The sequence below is a fragment of the Micromys minutus genome, assembly GCF_963924665.1.
Source record: "Micromys minutus genome assembly, chromosome: 20".
In the NCBI taxonomy this organism is placed as follows: domain Eukaryota; kingdom Metazoa; phylum Chordata; class Mammalia; order Rodentia; family Muridae; genus Micromys; species Micromys minutus.
In genome coordinates, this window is record NC_137955.1 from 20,873,410 (window position 1) to 20,888,373 (window position 14,964).

A 14,964-nucleotide genomic window follows, 5' to 3' on the forward strand; every position below is an offset into this window, starting at 1 on the left:
TTGTCTAGGAATTCATCCATTTCCTCCAGATTGTTCAACTTTGTGGAGATAGGCTTTTGTAGTAGGATCTGATGATTTCTTGAATTTCCCCAGTTTCAGTTGTTATTTCTCCACTTTCCTTTCTGATTTTGTTAATTTGGATACTCTCTCCTTGCCCTCTAGTAAGTCTGGCTAAGGGTTTATCAATCTTGTTAATTTTCTCAAAGAACCAGCTCTTCGTTTTGTTAATTCTTTCAATGGTTCTTTTTGTTTCTATTTGGTCTATTTCTGTCCTACATTTGATTATTTCTTGCTGTCTACTCCTCTTGGGTGTATCTGCTTCCTTTCTTCTAGAGCTTTCAATTGTGCTGTCAGGTTGCTAGTGTATGCTCTCTCCAGTTTCTCTTTGGAAGCACTTAAAGCTATGAGTTTTCCTCTCAGTACTGTTTTAATTGCATCCCATAGGTTTCAGTATGTTGTGTTTTAGTTTTCATTGAATTCTAGAAAATCCTTAATTTCTTTCTTTCTTTTTTCTTTGCCCTGCTATCATTTAATAGAGCATTGTTTAGTTTCCATATGTATATGGGCTTTTTGTTGTCTTTGTTGTTATTAAAGATCAGCTTTAGCCCATGGTGATCTGAAAGGATGCATGGAAGTATTTCAATCTTTTTATATCGATTGAGGCTCGTTTTGTGTCCAATTATGTGGTCAATTTTCGAGAAGGTGCCACAAGGTGCTGAGAAGAAGGTGTGTTCTTTTGTTTTTGGATGATATGTTTTGTAGATGTCTGTTAATTCCAGTTGGTTCATAGTTTCTGCTAGTTTTACAGTGTCCTTGTTTAGTTTCTCTTTCCCTGATCTGTCCATTGGTGACAGTGGTCTAATAAAGTCTCCCACTATTATTGTGTGGGGTGAAATGTATTTTTTGAGCTTTAGTAGGGTTTCTTTTATGAATGTGGGTGCTTGTGTATTTGGAGCACATATATTAAAGATTGAGAGTTCCTCCTCACAGATTTCCCCTGTGATGAGTAAAAAGTGTCCTTCCTTATCTTTTTTTGATAACTTTTGGTTGGAAATTTACTTTATTCGATATTAGAATAGCCACTCCAGCTTGATTCTTGGGGCTGTTTGCTTGGAAGTTTTTTCCCCATCCTTTTACTCTGAGATAGTGTCTGTCTTTGTTTCTGAGATGAGTTTCCTTTATGCAGCCAAATGCTGGATTTTGTTCATGTATCCAATCTGATAGGCTATGTCTTTTTATTGGGGAGTTAAATCCATTTATCTTAATAGATATCAAAGAATAGTGGTTGCTGTTTCCTGTTATTATTGCTTTTGTAGGTTGAATTGTGTCTGTGTCTCTTTCTTCTTTCGGTTTTCTTGCTTAGGAGTTTTCTTGTTTTTAATAGGATGTAGTTCCCCTCAGTGTATTGGGTTTTCCACCTATAATTCATTGTAGTGTTGGGTTTGTGGTCAGATATTGTGTAAATTTAGATTTGTCTTGGAATATCTTCATCTCTCCATCTATGGTGATTGATAGTTTTGCTGGGTATAGCAGCTTGGGCTGGCACTTGTGCTCTCTTAGGGTCTGCATGATGTCTGTCCAGGCTTTTCTAGCTTTCATAGTCTCTGTTGAGAAATCGGGTGTGATTCTGATTGGTCTGCCTTTATATGTTACCTGACCTTTTTCCCTTACTGCTTTTAGTATTCTTTCTTTGCTTTGGGCACTTGGTGTTTTGACTATTATGTGTTAGGAGGTATTTCTTTTCTGGTCCAACCTATTTGGAGTTCTGAAGGCTTCTTTTATGCTCATGGTCATCTCATTCTTGAGGGTAGGGAAGTTTTCTTCTACGATTTTGCTGAAGATATTTACTGTGCCTCTTAGTTGATACTCTTCTCCCTCTTCTATTCCTATTATCCTTAGGTTTGGTCTTCTCATTGAGTCCTAGATCTCCTGGACATTTTGGGTTGGGAGCTTTTTGGTTTTTGCATCTTCTCTGACTGTTTTGTCTAATTTTTCAGTGTTGTCTTCGGTTCTCAAGATTCTCTCTTTCATCTCTTGTAGTGTGTTGGAAATGCTTGAATCTGTGACTCCTGATTTTTTTTTGTTAGGATTTCTACTTCTAGGGTTGTTTTTTTTTAATGTTTTCTTTATTGTGTCCATTTCTGTTTTAAATTCCTTCTTCCATTCCTTCATCTCTTTGGTTTTGTTTTCTTCTAGTTCTTTTAGTTCTTTGAGTGTTTTTCTTGTTTCTTCTTTAAAAGCTTCTAATTCTTTATTCTTTTTCTCCTGTTCTTGTTTAAGGATCTCTATCATCATCTTGAGGTAGGATTTCATGTCTTAGTCTTCTTTTTCTGGAGTGTTTTGCTTTCTGCTGTTTGCTGTGATGGGAGAGCTGGGTTCTAGTGTTGCCAGGTTGTCTTGGTTTCCCTGAGGTATGCTCTTTTGCTTTCCTCTTTCCATCTTGTTGTCAGTGATATGTTCTCACCTTTCCCTTGTTCCTGGCCTGTGTCCCTGGCTCTCCGCTGGTCCAGGTGGTGGATGGTCTGAGCCCTGTTCTGTGTCCCAAATCTACTGGGTGGGAACAGAGGTCCTAATGCTGGGTTTCTGGTCCCTGGATCAGTCAGGGCAGGGGTGTGCTTTTCTTGCATGCTCGGCAGAGATCTCTCTGTTTCTCTGGATACTGGGATCCCCTTCTCACCAGTGCTTTATCTCTGGGACTCTGCTGGTCCATGTGGCAGATTGGCAGAGCCCTGTTCTGTGCCCCCATAACAAGTGCTCTTAACTGTGGAACCATCTCTCCAGCCCCCAAATATTATTTGAAACAGATTTAGATAAATTTAGATATCTGAAAAAAATATAATAAATGGCAAGTAGGAACCAAGGTGACAACACAGTGTCAGGTAGCCATGCGTAGGAACCATTTTTCATAACCTTTGGTTTTCCATCTTGTTGGTTTGAGACAGGGTCTCATCATGAAACCTAAGCTAGGATGACACTTTGGCCAGGGGTTTTTAGATGTTCATATCTTTGATCTTCTATTTAAAACTTAATCTTACTTCAGGATCCTCAAAGATGGACTTGGGTGTTCTCTTTGCCTCTCTTCTCAATGTGGCCACATTGACTAAATCTCTCTTTACTACATTTCTCTAAATAAATAAACAAAACTAACCAACCAAATAAATGTATATGTTCTCCAACTGTAAGTTACCTATGTTATTGACAATTATATACTATTTGAGTTTAGATGGTTCAAAGGGGACAATATTAATTTAACTAGAGAGGAGAAGAGAGGGGGAGGGAGGGAAGGAGGGAGAAAGAGGGGGAGGGGAGAGAGAAAGAGACAGAGAAAGAGTGAGGGGGGAGTGAGGAGTGCCTATGGAATTACTCAGCAGTTGTCTCAATTTTCAACTTGAAATTGAGAAAAAAGACACTGTGTGCAGGTCTTAGACTTCCAATAGCGTTGACAAGTTTTCCCAGAATTTTAACTAGGATGAAAATATGCAGGCCAGTTCTGTGTCCATTACTAGGGTCTGAGCCAAAAGGCTGGGCTGGAAAAATCTTGAGGAACCTCGGTTCCCTAAGAACTGTGGTGTTTCCCTCTTTGTGGCACATTTAGGGACATTTTTATAAAGCAAAAGCTCCACTCACTAACGCACTCCATAACATGCAATGGATCAAGACGTATAAAGAATAGATGACATTCTAGTGGAAAGACCACAGATTTATGCCTGTGCCAAGTGGATACTGGTTACAAATGTAACACACAACATGCTGCCTTAGCAATGGAAGTGTCATGCTCACTCATTAATTCAAATTAGTGTCAGAGTCATGCACCCAGTGTCTCTAAGTTCTGACCAGCAAGAAAGGCAAATAACGAAAGAACATGAGCAGAGACCACAACTCTGACAGCAATAACAATTAATGAGGCCAGCGCACAGCAGTTTTGGTTATGATCTGCAGGGCTCCCATTTATTGTGTAACCCAAAGGGATCAATAAAAAATTTATAGGGAGCTTTAGATGCTGGCATTTTAACAATGTCTATAGTCCTCCCCTACCTCAGGGGTCAGTAAAAGAAGCAGTCAAACATGAGGTGCAAGGGCAGCAAAATAGTACCTTCTGTAACTGTAGAGAAGCTTCCTGGGGGAAAGCAGCTCTATGAAACAGTTGCCAAGTTTAGGGCAACAAGCAATGGTGATGAAGGACAGATGCGTTTGAGTCAAGAGCACTATAGCACAACTGCTTCGGCAAGGCACAGTCTACAGGCAAAGAACTGTGATCCCAGACAGTGTATTGAATATGTGAGTTTGGATATGTTGGGTTAGAAATGAAATCAAGCATACCTTGGGAATGATCTTGCCTAAAGACTTAATTTTGATTCTGTAAATATTAGGGGTCTACTGATTTGTTGTGTTCTGAGGTAGAGTGCCTCCTATTGGACTCGTCCAGGAACAGGCTCCTGTGAGGAGATCTAATTGCAGTATGGCTATCTCTAATGCACTTGCTCTAATTGTACTTTTAAATGGAGCATGCTTCTGAACCTCAGTTTATGTCTGTAAAACAGGGACCTGCATGTCTCTATGTAAGGGTGAAACCAGCTCCTACGTACAAATAATTGCAAGTAATTCCTAAATGTTAGACAGTTTTACTGTTATGATTGTTGTCATTTTTATTAGTAGGCATTACCTTAACTGTGGGGCAAGACTTTTCCCAAGGACAGTTCAGCATTGACTTTGTATTGGGTCTTGTGGGGTTATGGTACTTCATTCAGGACAGTATTCAGCCAAAAGCCCAGAACTCTACTTAGGTACTCCTGTAGGCTATATGTAGTTAGTAGATTTCCCTTCTGAAAGAACTCTGGGGAAGGGATACCAGTAGAGTGGAGGACAGAAATCCATCTATATGAGCACAGTCCAATCTGAGGCTAAGCACACTCAATCCTAGCTCTCCGATTCTAGCATTATTAAGGGAGCAAAAGTGGGTGGACCAATGTTCTGGCAAATACTGCGATTTCGCCACTTGCGTAAGAATGGCAGTTATAAGCAGTCCTTAGTGAATAATGCAGACACAAGTCAGGAAAACACAGTACTTCATGAGCCATCCATTCCAACCAGTGACAGGAGGTGAAGCATCCAAAGCACCACACAAAGCAACCTGGTGCAAAGTGAGGAGAACTGTCGCATTACTGTTACCATACGTTTGCTATGGAAACACCGATGCTGCTGCAAGCGTCATGAGATGCTCATCTCAAGATGTCCTTTGAGAGGGTTTGCTTCCTCCCCTGGGCAGCTTCATTGCCCTCCACCCAGCAGCTGTGGATGCTGCGCTTCCATCCCTTGCTGCTGGGGCTTATTTGCTTGTCGTACCTAAGAGTACACAATGAGATCCTCCGGGCAAGTGTTCCTGCTTCTGTCTTTATGAATCACTAGGGACACAGGAGATAGTTCCTAGTACAGTCATACAATTTGCAAAAACAACAATGGCCATCAATGTTTGCCTGGGGCCACAAGAGAGTCAAACATCCTAGCATTACAATCTCCACTTGGGAACTTTCAAATCTGTTGAGGACTTTTACGTCTTTATAAAGTTTACTTCTTTTTTTGATAATAGTTTATACAAAATATTTCTTCTTAGATCTCAGTTTCTGAAAACCTTCAGACCTATACCCACCTTTTTTTTTTTTTGTCAAATTACCAACTCCATTGCCAGTGAGTACTTTTTCCTAATTTATGTTTGCAAAGGGCTCATTATCAAATTTATTGTTTGGATTCACAGCTGCTGCACCTCAGACTATCCTGCTGCCCCTGAAGAAGTTGGTGTAATGGGATTCTCAAAAAGTGCAATGCAATTTTTAAATCCCAAATATAATATGCTTAAAATGCACTTAGGAACCACACTAAGCATTTTTAAAAAATGTTTTTTCCCCCACTTAATTCTCACAACAGCCTTCTGGAAAGAAATTGTTATAAGTTACACATGGTAAGTGAAGGATTTGATCTCTGAAGTATTTAACTCAGGGAAGGTAAATAGCTTGTCATAGGCTACCTAGCAATTATATATTAGAACTCGTATTTGAATGGAAGCTAGACACTGACTTTATTTACTTCACTGCTTCCCAAACTTGCGAAGTCAAGATGTTCATGGCATTTATTACATCTATAGTCGAAGGTCCAGACTTATAGAATACCCAAAGCATTGGTCAATATGGACGTCGCAAAGTCCTATGGATATGTTAATCATTTCCTCCCATACTCTTCAGGAAATCCTGCACGTAGGACACGATGCATGTAGGAAACTCTTCAAGTGTTCTCTCTGGTCTACTTTGAGGGCCATCCTGTGATACATCCTATCCTAGGCTCATTAGAAGTAATTTGATGAGTAGCAGAGTGATTTATATGAATGCTTTGGACATTCTAGAAAACATATTGATAGGCTAGGTTGCTGAAGGCTTGGGCAGAAATGTCCTTCAGGTAGGATGTGTGGCATTCTCTGAGCCGGACCTCTTCCTATCACTGTCAGCAGTTGGTACCAGGCACCTCCTATGACTACAGTTGCCCTCTCGGTCCTTTGGCACTCCCAATCCCATCATGGTTTAATAGAGAATTTCTTTCCTCTTGTGGTTTATTAAATTAATTGAATTCCCACTTCTAGTGTCTATGAATTGAAGTGCATTATCTCATTGTGACTGTTGGCAGCTATGAAGAGGCCAGGTAATATAAACAAAGTCTCTGAGCCCCTTATAAGGACAGTGTTAATGCTCCTCATCTCCATAAAGCACATGTCTCTTCAGTACTTGAACAGTAAACCACAGGGCTCATCATAGGAGTCAGGAAGTTTAACAAAACAAAGAGGCAGGCCTGAAGCAATATTGTAATTGCAAGAACGGTTTCATACCAGAAAACCTTCTAGATAGCCAGATACTATGTAAGGCGATTGAAAGGAAAGCAAAAGTACTAAAAAGAAGCCTATGCTTGCAAACATCTTCAGCAGTTGCTTTGTATCCTGTGAATATCTTGGCCAGCAGGTATTTAGACTCTAGACCTGCCTTCTCCCAGGATTTATCTCTGGCACAGAGGGGCTAATGAGGACAGCTCCTGTTTAATTTCAATCTTTACACACACCCCTTTCTGTCTTCAATTCTCTGCTTGGGAACTTTACAAATATCCTCCTGATACTTCTGGGTGAACAGAGGACATCTGCTTGCAATTAAAGACAGATCCTGGAATCTGACTTTTCAACTACAGTTTGCTGAGTTTGCTGCATTATAAGGTATAGTGAATGAACTTTGAAAAACACATTAGTGGCGTTTTTTTTTTTTTTTTTTTTTTTCCCAACAAGGAAAATAAAGAGGAACTGCCTTGCAATCAGAAAAAAATTGCAAGGAGGCTTTTCAGAAGGAAGCTGTGGGCCAGCTGAGACCAGCTTTGGTTTTCCTTGTGAAAAGCTCCTTTGCAATTGCCTTTGCTTTCCCCTTTAATGGCTAAGGAGTAGGCAAGCATCTTACCCAGCTGTCTCACCCCCAAAGCTGCTTTTCATTATGAAAAACAGCAGGGGTGTCAACCTTAGGCCATGAGCAACAAGTAATGGGGCATGCCATGTAATAACAGGAACCCAGATCAATCACAGTGAAGATAAAAGCAACAAATGGAATCACAGGTTGGCACCAGGTCAAGATCAACTGGGGGCAGGGCGGCCAGCGAGATACAACAAAGATCAGAAAAACAAACCAAGAGAATATTACAGAGTTAGGCTGAAGTGTAGGGAGGGCAGGAGCGGTCCCTTCTTTTTAATGTTGTTTGAGATCCTTTTAATATATGTTAATCCATCCACTGAAAACAGCAGAGAGAGGCTAATCCTAAATTAGTCTGAAACCTCAAATAGTGATTCATGCATAGCGCCTTTCTCTGTGTATTCTCTGACATCATGTCCTCAATTTGAAGTCATCCAGAGTGGGAATATATACACCATGCAAACTGGAATTTGAAATAGGTTTCACTTCTGTTGAATGCTGTGAAAAATCCCATCTGCTTTTCAATATCACTTTGAATATCTTCCCTTCTAAAAAGAATTGTTTCATTTGTCTCAGATGAAATATAATCTCATTCTTTGTGTTTCCGAAACACTTAGAAAATATTTGGTTTATGATATTTGCTATTTTTTTACATATTTTAATTATCAGACTTGTCCAATAAAAATTTCACAGATTGAAAGTAATATTCATATTTTCTTCTTGTCCCCATTGGTCACTCACAACACCGGTACAAGTTCTTCAACAGTACAAGTGTTTAGTACTTAGCTACAAATTTATTGAGTGACTCAGTTCAGGACAAGCTGGGAGACATCACAACTTTGTTTAGATCTACAGTTTACCATCTATCTTGTGATCTCTGAAGTCTCAACATACACAAAAGTGATAAAATGTATCATTAGATGTGGTAACAAGTTTGAGTCATGAGTAAAATCTAGGGCAGTCAGCACATTTCAACTAGCTTTCATAATATTTTATTCTAGGTTAATACCCCAGCTTTCAAAGTGAAAGCGACAAATGGTAAAGCTAGAGACTTAACTTTCTTTACTCCCTTTCTTGTTGTTGTTGGCAATGGATATACTTCTCAAAGAACAATGGCCTTAAAGCACTGAGGTGATGGAGCCTTGTTTATTTGCAACGACAAATATTCAAGTCCTGGGAAATGAAAGACAAAGCAATGGATCTTCTTGTTCATACCCAGTGTCAGGCAGAAGCATGGCGTGGCAAAAGTGTCTTAAGAGAGAACATATTTGGCACAGGTTTCAAGGTGTGTCTTTCCCCACTCTGGGCACAGCCATCTTTCATAAACAGGTTGGTCTGCGTTGCTGCCACACTGCCTCTGGCTCCTAGGCTTTACTTGTCAACTTCTACCAAGAAGTTCTTGAACAAACTCTTAATCCCTTGGGAAGTAGGTATCTCCGAACTAGATAAAGCGCCTTTGAGTTAGAACTTCTGTGTGGCAGCAGTGTGGCGGCCCCTGCCACCATGGCAGAGAAGAGCAGATGTAATTCAGCTGCCTTGGATCCATGCTTCTGTGCGTGTGCGCTGGGGAAGTTAAAGGAGTGAGGCAAACAGGTACGCAATATAGTTCCAGGTCAGCGTTCAGAAGAGTAACACGTGGAGAAAACAAACAAACCAATCCGCCAGACACCATAGTCTGGTAATGAGCCACATATGTTTGTGAAACAACATTCCAGGCTGAAGAACAAACTCACAGGTCCTGAAATAGGTCTGGGGAGTAGCAGATGGTTATGTGGTAGGAGAAGAGAGGGTGGGGGGGAGGGCCATACTCGGGGTTGCAGCCGAGATGCCAGATGCCATGTCTGCTTGCAGCCAGAAGAAGGCCTTTTGGACAGTTCAGCCCACCAGAGTCTATTAAACGGACCCTGATGGGATGGAGCTCAGACGATCCCAGTGTGGTGTGGCCATCAGAGTCCATTAAACGGACCCTGATGGGATGGAGCTCAGACGATCCCCAGTGTGGTGTGGCCATCCCACGTTGGTCCTTTCTGGAGCAGTTGTGAAATAGGAGCTGCTGTGAACGAGACTCGAGGCCATATGGCTTATGGTCTTAATTAAGCCCTTTTAGGCTAGAGCACTTTGTTTGGTATATAGACAAAGACCGCTGGAACATGTTTGCTCAGCGTATATTTACTGAATACCTATGAGGCACAAAAAGAGTGAGTAGATAAACACAGGTCCCAGGATGCACTCATTCTCAGGTCCTTTAGAGGCATCCTTAGACCCAGACTAAATGAGCAATTTAGTTACCTTGTAGCACATTCTTGGTTTTAGGTCTTTGTCTATCTTTTACTATTGAAAGAACTATATTGTATCCTTTCTGACCCTGTATACAGCAGACATTTAATCTGTACTTATAACACAATGACTACCCGACTGTTTGTTCTAATATCCTCTTTTTAAATTAATATCTGTCGGATACTGTTTCTTATTAGTTGAAAAGAAAGCATCTCAGGTGAAAGAGCATGCATATTTCGAATATTTTATTGTGTTTTATGTGTATGGTGTTTTGCCTGCATGTTTGTTTAGCCCGCATAACCGTCTGTGCACCATGTGTGTGCCCGGTGCCTGAGGTGGCCAGAAAAGGGTGTTGGATTTCCAATGATCGGGAATATAGATGGGTATGAGCATCCATAACTTGCTGGAAACTGGATGTGGGTCCTCTAGAAGAGAATAGTCTGTGCTCTGAACCCCTGATCCATCTCTCCGGCCCGGGGAATATTTTCTAGATGCATCCCATTTATAGCAAAATGACAGAAGGCCTCAATAAAGCTTCTCTCAAACACTGAAAACATTTGACATTCGTTTTCTGAATGGGAATTTTGAGAAAAATTGTTGCAAATCTGCTTTACTGCTAATGAGGAAGTGATATCCATATGATTTGTGATAGGAAGTAGAAACGCTGCCTGAAATGAGGGGTAGGCAATGCCATGGTTCACTGTGAGCCTGGGGAGTGTGCCTGATGCTAGCGCTTTTTAAAAATTTTTTTTTCCTCTTGTGCCTTCTGGTTTCCTTCATGGTATTATGTCTTAATTACAAATCTAGTTTTATATTAACAGTTAAAGTTAAAAATTAAAAAGTCAATTGGACCACTGTCATTCAAATATAAAATTATACTGAGCACAAGGTCTCTTTTGTCTTTTTTGTTTTTTTTAATAATGCCATTTTTAACCTGGAAAAAAAGTCTACTAAATAAAAAAGTAGTTATATGTCTTTGCAGCTATAAGGTAGGCAAAGTGTTAAAATCTAGAACAGGAGGTTTGCTTTCCTTGCTTGAATTGCATTTAATTTGTTGATGATATGATATGAACAAAATAAAAAGCCTTATTGATAATCCATATGTGGCTGGCTTCTCAGGCCACTGATGCCTCGCACAGTATGTCTTTGTGTCAGCCCTAAGGGGCACCCTGCCCATAGGCTTCTGGCAGGACAAGGACCCTGTATAGCTTTAAATGGTCCCTGACCCAATGTGGGAAAAGAAGCAGCTAGCCAAGCTGGGAACAGAGATTCATTGTACTGAGGCCAGAAGGTGAAGGGGGATGTATAGGATGAGGGAACTCTGAGGAGATTGTTCCCTGTTGGACATTCTGGTGGATGCCAGTCTAAAAGGTATAAAAGGCACCTTTGGTTAGAGGGAATCGAGGATGACTTAGCACCTCTAGAATTTAAATTTGGGATATATGTATATGTATGTATATCAGTTAATACAATTGAAGAGCCAGCAGAATAATATGTACTAACATTCAAACCCCAACTGTGCCTCATTTCATTCTTATTTTTCCTAATGTCTAACCCCTTAGTCAGCAATAAATTATGTCAGTTCAGCTTAACACAGTCTCTTCTGTCTACATCCAGAATAAGTTGTAGTGCAAGCTCTCGGCTTCTCCTGCCTGTAGTATTATAAAATTTCTATTATCCTGAAAGCCTAAATTAGATTATCTAAATGGCCCAATGTCCTTATAAGAAAGTGAATACGCAGGAGAAAGAGCTATAGAAGTCAGAACACCTAGAACACTAACATAATTTTAAACAAGGATCATAGTAGTTTTTCTCTTCCTTAAAGGGACAGCATCTTTGAAAGACTATACCTTGGAAGGTATATATTATTTTTGGCTTGTGAAGCATTTTGCTCATAGTAACATCTTTGTTTTCCAACTTCTTATCTGAATGGCTACTTCTAGGTTTCCCTTTGCTTCTGGGCCCATTTCAGTTGTTTTGAAGATTTCCATCTTTGAAACAGGTTCTTGTCAGATGTAATGGTGCTATTTCAGTTTTTGCATTTCTCAACCATTAGATTCGTCTCGCCAGGACCACTGCTTACAACTAGAAACTTTGCATAGCTCTCACAGCATTCCACTTGCTGGCTTTCCTTCTCCCTTCTCTAGGACTTTTCTTTCTGGTCTCCCTCTCTGGAAACCCCCAGCCCCTTTTGCTTTTTGTATTTTTGTTTTTTTAATTTTACCTTGTCTCTTCAGCATTGACCTGTCATGGAACTCTCTTCTCTCAGTTGCTTCAGTTCTCTTTCTCTGAAAAAACAACTCATCTATATATTGGTGGTGCCAAATTTATCATTATGTTTAGTTTACATATCTCCATTAAACTTTAGACTCTGTTTGGTCTCTCCAGTTGGTGTCTCTATTCTAACTCAAACACTGAGTGCCTGGCAGAACTTGTTCCTTCTCAGTACTGCGTTATCTCTCTAGTCTTTCATCATCCATCCAGCGCCTCCGCCAAAATCTGTGTCATCTTTTGCTCGTCACTTTCCATAAGCCCAGACATCTCATTTACTCCAGCAACAAGTAATGTCACTTCTAGGTCCACAGATTTACTTCTCCGTATGCCCTGTGTGTCCAGATCCTGCAGAGTCAACTTTCAAGAAGTTCCCTGTTTCTCACACGTGTGATTTTTTTCCCACTAAATTAATCACCTAAAAATTAAAGTTGATTTAAAGTGTAAACCAGATTATGATACTTTATTGACTGAAATTAGCCACTGACCTCCTATGTACACAGAAAACTCAAACTCCTCTCATGGCCACACTGTTATACTTCATCCAGCCTGCCTTTCCCCCTTTCTCATCCTCCTTTTAAATAAAGTGGCTTTAGTCTAGTTAATTCACAGATTAAAAACATGACATACCTAGTTTAATGTGCACAGTCCCAAACTCTATACATCTTAGTGAACTTCTTTGTAGTTAAAATGGCCATTCTGAAGCAATGGAAATTCACTTTGGGTTTTGCATGTTCACTATCAATTGCATCTTTATTCACTTATCCACAAGAGAAAAATGAAGTTAAGACTAGAGAAATAACTTTAAAAAGCTAGCTTTCTATCATCTGTCATGATTCATGTGTCCCTTTGCCTGCATCCTGTCATTCTGCATCATTTAATTCTATCCCCTTTCCTTCTTATTAATAGAACCTTAACTTTGTTCAGCCATCCATCCTTCACCTAAGCAGTTCATTGCTCAAAGAAGCTGAGCTGACTCACTGCTCCAATAGATGTGGTTCTACTGAGGGTGCTCCTATGCTCTGCTGTCATGGCTGGTTCTAGAAGAGGGAGCAAAGTGGGAATGCTGCTTCTAGAAAGTTTAAGGAAAAAAAAAACATATACAGGATAGTGCAGTCTCTTTTCTTCACGTATTTCTTCCTAGCCCCAAAGATGAAGCTGATGGACTCAAGAGGCCAAAGGCAAATCAGCTTTTGGAAAATGAATTTGGGTTACCTGGACTTAGTCAATCCTAAATGCTGTCTCTCCTCTGGTTTTCCAGTTACTCAAATGAGTTGGTTTACTTGCTACTTAAGTCAGCTTGAATTATGGTTCTGTTATTTGCCTTGTTCTTGACTGATACATTCCAAAATGGGCCTCAGTCTACCGCTCTAACTTCTTCTGCCAAAGTCTTCTTGGTGTTAGGCCCAGCCCTTAAATGTGCCAAGCTTCTGCCAACCTCATTTCTTGCCACTTGTAGCTCATGAGTGGTCTTTGTGTTACTAACTCAGGTCTGGGCTCAACACCTTCCCAGGAAAACTTGCTCCTACCAAACAATCTAAGAGACTTTCAAAATTACTTCTAGCGTAGCATAATGTTTGTATTCTTCACAGCTCTAATTTATCTTTGTGTTTAACCATTTCATGTTTTTTAAAGCATGTATATTCCTATTGTCTCCCTATCAGAATATGAGATCTGAAAACCAAAATGTTCAGTCTGTGTTATAGGACAGTCACATAAACGTCCATTCTGTGTTATAGGACAGACACATAAGCGTTCATTCTGTGTTATAGGACAGACACATAAATGTCCATTCTGTGTTATAGGACAGACACATAAATGTCCATTCTGTGTTATAGGACAGACACATAAACTTTTATTGGGTAGGCACAGGCATAGATGGAGCCTGGGAGCTTATAGTACTGGTTCTCACCTACTTTCTTCGTATTATCTGTAACGACTTTAAGGGCCAAAGGTTTTGTGCTCTAAAGCTACAACTTCAAACACTTTTCTAGATAAAGCTGTGGTGTTTTCTTTATATTAGAATTGAAGAAACATTTCCTAATTTGGTCAGTTGAATGTAAAGACAGACTCTTCGAGTATAAAGAACTGTGAATTTAAAAGGGAGCCGGAGGAAAAGGAAGGGAAGAGGGAAATAACACTTAAAAATGATCTAATTGTAAGGAACCCCGATGGAACCCATTAGCACGTACAATGCAGATTTACTAATAAAATCTATATTAAACAGGAGAAGGTAGTGTTTTTTATCTATTGCCTAGCGATGGTGAATATCACTATTTCCTGACTCTTTGACTTCAATCCTGGGACTAGCTTATTTCTCTCTCTTTATTTCCCTAGCCAAACAGACATTTGGGCCATTTTTTTAAGTATTTAGACCCATTCCTTGCCTGTTTTCACTATTAGCAGTTCTGTAATGGGACCCCCTTTCCTCTTCCACTCCCTACTTCGGAACCTTCTGTTATTTATGTTCTGTGTAGGGATATAGACCTTAACCCTTCTAAAGTGGAATTTTTATCCTGCCATGCCTCTGCTGTGGAATCAAGCAACAGCACTTCACTAGCTTAAGTCTGGGCTCATCACTTAGCATTTCTTTAGAAAGAGCTGTCTCTCCTCTATTTTTTTTCCCCATGTGCTTTAGACAATAAGCATCCTTCCCTTTCTCGGCCCATGTCTTGTTTCTATCCCCATAAGCTTTTGCTTTTTATTCTTCTCTTACGTTGAAAATTTTCATTGGCCCGTCTCTTGGTTACTATTGATGTGTGAAACACCATGCCCAAAGCATCTTGGGGAGGAGAGTGGTTTATTTGGCTTATGATTGTCCATCATAGTTCATCATCAGAGAAAGTTAAGGCAGCATCTCAAGCAGGGCAGGGACCTGGAGGCAGGAGATGATGCAGAGTTCATGAAGGGGTGTTGCTTACTGGATTGC

General features: G+C 40.1%; 1 protein-coding gene across 3 annotated transcripts in view; it reads right to left on the reverse strand.

The window, feature by feature from the left end:
* Positions 1-14,964, reverse strand: part of GHR (growth hormone receptor) — a 226,002-nt gene that overhangs the window by 66,782 nt on the left and 144,256 nt on the right. The gene's annotated exons all lie outside the window — the stretch shown is intronic.